This window comes from Bison bison, unplaced genomic scaffold, assembly GCF_000754665.1.
Source record: "Bison bison bison isolate TAMUID 2011002044 unplaced genomic scaffold, Bison_UMD1.0 scf7180017864181, whole genome shotgun sequence".
NCBI lineage: Eukaryota > Metazoa > Chordata > Mammalia > Artiodactyla > Bovidae > Bison > Bison bison.
In genome coordinates, this window is record NW_011494753.1 from 10,835,220 (window position 1) to 10,842,700 (window position 7,481).

Genomic DNA, 7,481 nt, shown 5'->3' on the forward strand with positions numbered 1-7,481 from the left:
AAAAAATTGGAGCAATATGTAGTGACCTTCCAGAGTTAAGTCACAGAAGCAAGAAGTCTACCCCAGGAACTTTTGCACAAAAGGTAGAGTTGAGAGCCCTCACCTGTGCTCTGGAGTCAGGCCAGGGAGAATCTTAAATATTTACATAGATTCCTGGTATGCTTACACATATCATCCTACACGTACATGAGACTATTTAGAAGGAAACAAGTATGCTTACTGCAGAGAATAAACAAGTAAAACATGGCTTAAGCATATTAAAGCTCTTCAAAGCAGTATAGCTTCCAAAAAAGTAATAGTGATTCACCATAAGGGTCACCAAAAAGAGGATGCAGAGGTAACACAGGGAAATAACAAGGCAGACGCAACTGCCGGAAGGGTGGCCCCAGAGCTAGTAACTTGGCAACTATCCCTCATGCCTTAAAGACGGATCCATCCAATCACTCTCCCATCTACACAAAGGAAGAATTAGACAAAGCGTGAAGATGGAGCTTCAGCAGACATCTAGGAGGCCATGTGTGGCTAGTTAACGAACATGGGCGATACTTTTTTCCTCAAACTGTAGCTTGTCAAGCCTTCAGGGAGGCTCATCAAGGAACTCACTATAAGAGGGAAGCCTAGGTAATTGGTTAGTTAGGTCGTGGTAACTTCTCGCATGGAAAGCGTAGTCAGTTGGATAGTTGAGACAGGCCTCATCTGCACTATGAACAGCACCAACACCAGACCCCCCACTCCTCGCAGAGAAACTCCCAGGTAACACTTACGCAACCAGAGGGACACATGCTAGAGAAGACTGGCAGATTTTCACTGTCATGCCAAGAGTATTGGGCACTTTCAAGTATCTCTTGGTGCTAGGAGACTTAGTTTTCTAGGTGGGCAGAAGTATTCCTTGCTAGGACTGAAATGGCGGCTGCAATGGCTAAGACATTACCTAAAGAAATAATCCCCAGGTTTGGGCTCCCAGGATTTCTACAAAGTCATACCGGTCCAAGTTTTGTCTCAAGTGACAAAGGGGATAACGAGTGCCCTGAGCATAAAATGGAGCTACCATTCAGCATGGAGACCCCAACTGATGGGGAAAGTAGAGAGATCCAATCAGACCTTGAAACCAGCCTTAGTCAAGCTAAAGAAAACTGGACTAAGTTGGTCTGACTGCCCTACTTTCGCAGCAGTTAGCTCCAAGGTGTAAGTTAAAGTTAAGTGCATTTGAACTCGTATATGGTAGACCCATTTCCCAATCTGAGACAGGACACCTTAGCCCCGCTGAAATGAAACCACTCAAGTATGCCTTCTAGGTAGGAGAAACCATGAAATCTCTCATACCATAATGCTAATTGAGTGCTGCCAGCACCCAGCCACCAGGCCTTCCACCTCTTCTGGCCAGAGACTAGGTGAATCTGAAAACCGGGAAAACCAGCAGCCCTCAAGGTCAGCTCACTCCTAAATGGAATGGGCCTGCCTTGGTGATTCTAACCACACACTCAGTCCTGAAGCTGCAGGGATCACTCTGGGCACATCACACTTGAGTGAAGACACTTGAGGGAGACAACTTGAGGCAATAAACCCCTTGACTACTCACATGAACCCCTCTCTGACCTGAAGTTCTTATCTTTCAAAAAACAACACAAGGGAGACCCAGGATATTCAACCACGACATTGAGCCTCACCATCAGGGCACACTTGTGCCTACAGGCAAAAGATCTGGGCACCATCATTTTTAGGAAAAATGTGACATGTGACCATAATTCTCTTGCTAATATCTGGACCATATATCTTAAATATATCTTGACATCCTTTGTCTCCAAAAGGTGGTCACCCAGGGATACAAATGGTCAGGGGTGAGGCCTGGTCACAATCAAACAGACATAAAGGCAGCTGGGGAGAAGCTCTGTTCATTCACCCAGGGTTACGATGACACCTCAAATTAGCAGGAAGTAATTACTGAAGATGAGAGGAGGAATAAGGAGCAGGACAAAAGACAGAGGAGGGATTTGTCACTGGCAAAACCCATTAACAACTTCTGGGGAATAAGATTAGAATCTGGATAATAAAGTCTAACCTTTTTCCTTTATGCTTCACTCGGTGTCACTTGTTCATAGGTTACTGCGGGCAGCAGCCTTGCACCTGACTGTTCAGACCAGTGGTTCTCTTGAAAAACGGTTGTGCCTAGAATCTCAGTTTGGGGATCTATGAGCAGAAGCTCTGTGCCCCTGACACCTTAATTCAGGATGGAGGTGGAGTCGCTGCGCTGGGCACTGGGATCTGAAAGCATGAGCAGTGTGCACCTACACACAACCGTGAGAACTCAACTCGCTCCCTGTGGACAAAAACCAAATAAAGCAGCCCCGCAGGCCATGGTCTTTTAGGGAGAGCAGGTACTCTGCAGTGCAACTCTGCAAATCTCCATTCTTAGTAACTTGGCCACTATCCCTCATGCCTTAAAGACGGATCCATCCAATTGCTCTCCCATCTACACAAAGGAAGAATTTGCAGTGCAACTTTGCAAATCTCCATTCTTTGATTAAAGAATGAAGTGTTCCCTTTGCTTCTGAACCAAATACAGTCTGCTATTGGCACAAACGGCGCCAGGCAGAGAGACCTTTGCTGGGGACCCATCTGGGGAGTCGGTAAACAATAGTACCTCCACTTTTCATTTAAAAAAATTGAGGCTCGGACAAGTTAAATAAGTTGCCCAAGGCCCAGAATTAGCACAGAGTTAGCCTGGTGCACTGTAGTCCATGGGGTCACAAAGAGTTGGAGATGACTGGGTGACTGAACAACAGAGTTAGCAAAGAGCAGAATTCAGGTCTTTTAGACTGCAAAAATCTTTTCTTAACCATCCTGCTATTATGTAACTTACTATGTAGCCAGTTCTTGTGCCATGCTGAGTCCTGTATGATTCTTTGCGACCCTATGGACTGTTAGCTCTCCAGGCTCCTCTGTCCATGGAATTTTCTAGGCGAGAATACTGGAATGGGTTGCCATTTCCTACTCCAGGGGATCTTCCTTACCCAGGGATTGAACCCACGTCTCTTGCATCTCCTGCACTGGCAGGTAATTCTTTGCCACCAAACCACCTGGGAAGCCCACATAGCCAGCACACCATGGCAAAGATGTGGCAAGTGCTCACACTTCCCCTTCCTATGGCATGATGAACATTAGTCCCAAAGTTACTTCCTTCTGAGTCTGGCAAAGTAAGATAATCCCTGGCTACACAGTTTTCCAGCCATTTACTTCCAGTTGGTAGGAAGTGGCGCTTGAGATGAAACTTTCAGTATGTGCTATCTTAACCGATGTCTGTTCCAGAACATCAAGAATCACTGATAGAATAATTCACTGAGAATTAATTATGTTTCATTTCATTGTTATTTAACTATTTCTGTTGTAGGATACATCTCATCTTTCAACAACCTTTAATTTCCACATGAACAGAGACACAACGTCTTTTATTAATATACACTCCATTTTACCTAACGTTATTGACATGGATTATGTGTGCTCAGTAAGCACTTTGCAGGAGGCACAGGGAAGAGAAGTGAATGCATGAACGCACTCATGCTGTTTTCAGTGTAAGTAACACCTGAAGCAAAGGTTTCCTTCTGTGACCCAAGTCCCCAGTACATGAGGTAGGGAAACATTAGATTTTTTTCCCCCCTGTCCTTTGAGCACTGTAAAAGTGTGGAGGGATATAGTTCCAGGATTTTTAGAGAGAAGAGAAAGAAGACTTTGTCCTCTAACTAGTTAGAGGCAAACTGATGCTCATCATTAAATAATCCAAGGGATTCTGCATTGATAGATGAAGAGAAGTCTTTCCTACTGCCATGTCCTCCCCTACAGCAGACTGGATTAAATTCCCCTTCCTGGTGTTCTCACGCTCCCCAGTTAATACGGAGCATCTCCCCTGCCTTGTTATCTTTGCCCTCTCTGAACATCCAGGAGTCTCTGACACATAGAACACTTCAATAAATATCTGTTGCATGAATGAATGTATATTGCTGTGACTTCAGAGGCTTTAGGTATGGGCTGGGATAATAGGCCTCTCATTTGATTATAAACATTGTGAATTCCCTAATTGTTTTTTTAAAAACAGCACTTTTCTTTCTACAGTAAGAAATAAGAGGTAAATAAAAAGGATTCCGTCGGGGCAATGTTTTGTGGGGACACAATCACACAAACATAAATGACTCAAACTCTGGCTAGAAATGAGAAGAAGGAAGATACAGGGGAGCACCAGAAATATGGAGTGAGGGAGTCTGGAAGCAGGGGATAGTTACTGAATTAGTGGGGTAGAGACCCTGGAGACTCTAAGAATGGCTAATAGTCATTAAGCTCTTACTGTGCGTCAGCTTTATTCCAAGCAATATTTCCTGGATTAACTTTCCATAGCTTTATGGATTAACTAATATTATAATCTCTACTTTATAGAGGATGAGCTTGAAGCATAAAAGATTGAACAATGTAACCAAAATCACAAAGCTAGGAAGTCTTCAAGTAAGGTTTGGAATCCAAGTAGCTTACCTCCAGCCCATGCCCTTGACCTCTGCACTCTCATCTCTCCTCAGAAAATAAGCTTTTGCCTTCTTTCCCATTCTGCTTAGAGCCAGCCCTTAAATGATTCCATCTGATAAATTCAAGGTTTCTATTCCTAATATAATATGAAGGCAAAGTCTACTTACAATTGTTCTCTTACAGTTGTTCCTAATTTTATTCTATTTGTGTTTACTTGGAATGCCTGGGGGATTTAATAAAGGTATTCCAATACATGTGCACAATCCTGAAAAAAAAATCAATAGATGGAATGGAAATGAAGTGAGATGTAAGCAAAATTTCTGTATTGAAATCATATCATTCACTGGAGACTACCACTCTGTTTCTGTGAGGAAGTAAGCAGCCCCATGCTTCTGCCTGTTTAAGACGTCCTAGCCTAGAAAGCTGTTCTAATCAACTAGTAGCTGGAAGCTATATTACTGAACTTTGCGTTACAAACCATGGTGGATGCCATGCTGACACACCATAGTTTTCATCTGATGATCTCAATCTGCTTAGAGTATAATAGCGTCTCTCAACCTTTACCATCTTAAGCGCCACTCAGAGATTGAATCATCACAGGGAGGCCAAATGGAATGCATGCAATGGGTCGTATAATGGGATGGTTGTTTTGTTATATAATGTAACAATCATTCCAAATAAAAAATGCTGGGTGTCTAAGGAGTATATTTACGCTGGAGCAAATCTGTAGGCTGGGGTCACTGCAGGACAAGCAGAATAGGCACTATGGGATCTAGCTGTGCAATATTATTTAAGGCCTTTAATCCTACTGCAAGAAACTCTCTGTAACACTTGGACATTCATTCTGCCAACAACAATTCGCTGAGTTCTTGTTATGGGTCAGACATTTGCAGTCGAGGTACAGAGTCATGTTTGAGCTAATACATAATTATGATAATGTGTGATGAGATCTGTAATAGGAGGGAGGTGCTGTCCGTCCCAGGAACTCAGCACAGCATATGAGATTTTTCCCTTCTGGGTGCCGCTAACTTCATCTTCCTCCTCTTCTCCCAATTTGACCTAGTTCTAGACACACTGGAATTCTGGAAATGTCATTAAAAGGCCACTGTTTTTCACAATATCATGGTGTCTACAGCTGTTACTTCTGCTTTAAATGACACTCTTCATCTTCTCTGCCTGCTGAACTTTTACTTATCTTTTAAGGTTTAGTTCAAATGCAAACTCCTTGTTGAAGCCTTCCTTTATTTCTCCATCTTTCTCATTCTTTCATCCCTCAGTCAACCTTTCCTTCTATCAACTCCAGAGCATTTTGTCTTTTCCTCTCTTATGACATTTATTATTTGACGTATATTCTATTTTAGCAATTTATAGACATTTTGATTTTTACTCTTATTGGTTTACAAACTCTTTAGGTCAGAAATCATGCATTTCTTCCCCTCTGACACTTACTATTGGAAACTGCATATTGTTCAAAATGCTTTTTGATTAGAAAAATGTCATTTGCTTAAAAGCTAATATCAAATTTATATGTTACATCATTTAATTCTCAGAATCACCCTGCAAGATAAATTTTTTTCTGGCTTCATTCACTTTATTTTTCTCATAAATCTAGGTGGTGGCTACCAGCTAGAGCCTGGGCTATCTGCATGGAAAGTCTGGTGTGGGTCTTTATAAGGTGGTCAGTGAACTCCTGATATGGAGACCTGGGGAACACTTTATAATGAGATCAGGGGTGAACTGCCAGTAGATCTTGGAAATGGCATCAAAGTGGCTTTGGTGAAGTTGCCCAGGGTGGTGGTGCAGCCCTCAGCAGAAGGGTAGCAGTTTTCAATTCTGGCCATCAGCAGTAGCTTATTGGGCACAGGGGCTGAGATGATGCTAGTACCCCTGGGGCAGGGATGAGAGGCACCAGCACACAGCCACAGCGGGCAGTCACCTTGCAGGGGATGATATGGGGTTTGCTGATCTTGTTACCATAGGAGCCTCATCCAACAAGGTCAGTGGAGAGCTGGCCAGGATGATGGTCCCACAGATGGCCCTGGCTACCTCCTGAGAACACTTGACACCCAACGCAATATGTCTGTCATAATCCCTAGTGGGGACAAATGCCTTCAACCTGGTTAACTAGCCAGCACAGGTCTGCTTCAGCACAGCCATAATCTTCAAACGCTGAGAAAGACTGAGGGCAGGAGGAGAAGGGGACAACAGAGCATGCGATGTTGGGTGGCATCACTGACTCAATGGACATGATTTGAGCAAACTCCGGGAGATGGTGAAGGACAGGGAAGCCTGGAGCCCTGCAGTCTATGGGGTCATAAAGAGTTGGACACAAGTGAGCCACTGAACAACAATCTTCAAAGCTCTGTCCTTGAGGGATGCCCCCAGGAAAGTCAGTGATTCCTTGATGAGCAAAGAGAAGAGACAGATCTCCAAAGAGGTGATTTCATGTCCTTAACCAGGCAGCCCAGCTTGGTGACAGGGAGCCATTCCTTGTCCTTGCCTCCATAAGCTCTCGAGCTGAAACCTAGGTCCCAGATGCCACTACAGAAGCCTCCACAGAGGCTACTGTGGCCTCCCATTCCAGGGCTCCCAGGGCCTCGAGCCCTCTTGCAGCACCAGCATCATCTACTATTTTGTATTTTTATGGAGAAGAGCAAGAGAAATATCATCATCATTTTACAAATGAAGAAGCTAAATGGGTTAAATGAGTTGCTCAAAACCACACATATCAGAAATGGGTGACCTGATCTGGTTTTAATGGTCATTTTTATTCACGAGCCTACAAAGCATAAATGAGACTGGTTGTGCAGCTGCACCTTCATTTTTACATCCTTGTTACTCAAAATGTGATTGACAGATGATCAATCAGAATGGCATCACGTGGAAGACTGTAAGAATGCAAAGTCTTAGGCCCATCTTACACCTAAGAAATCAGAACTTACATTATGAGCACTCACCTCAAATATTCTTAC

At 43.5% G+C, this 7,481-nt stretch overlaps 1 pseudogene; it reads right to left on the reverse strand.

Annotated features, from left to right (window-relative positions):
- Positions 1 to 7,088, reverse strand: part of LOC104991064 — a 13,751-nt pseudogene extending 6,663 nt beyond the window's left edge.
- Positions 7,089 to 7,481: the final 393 nt, after the last annotated feature.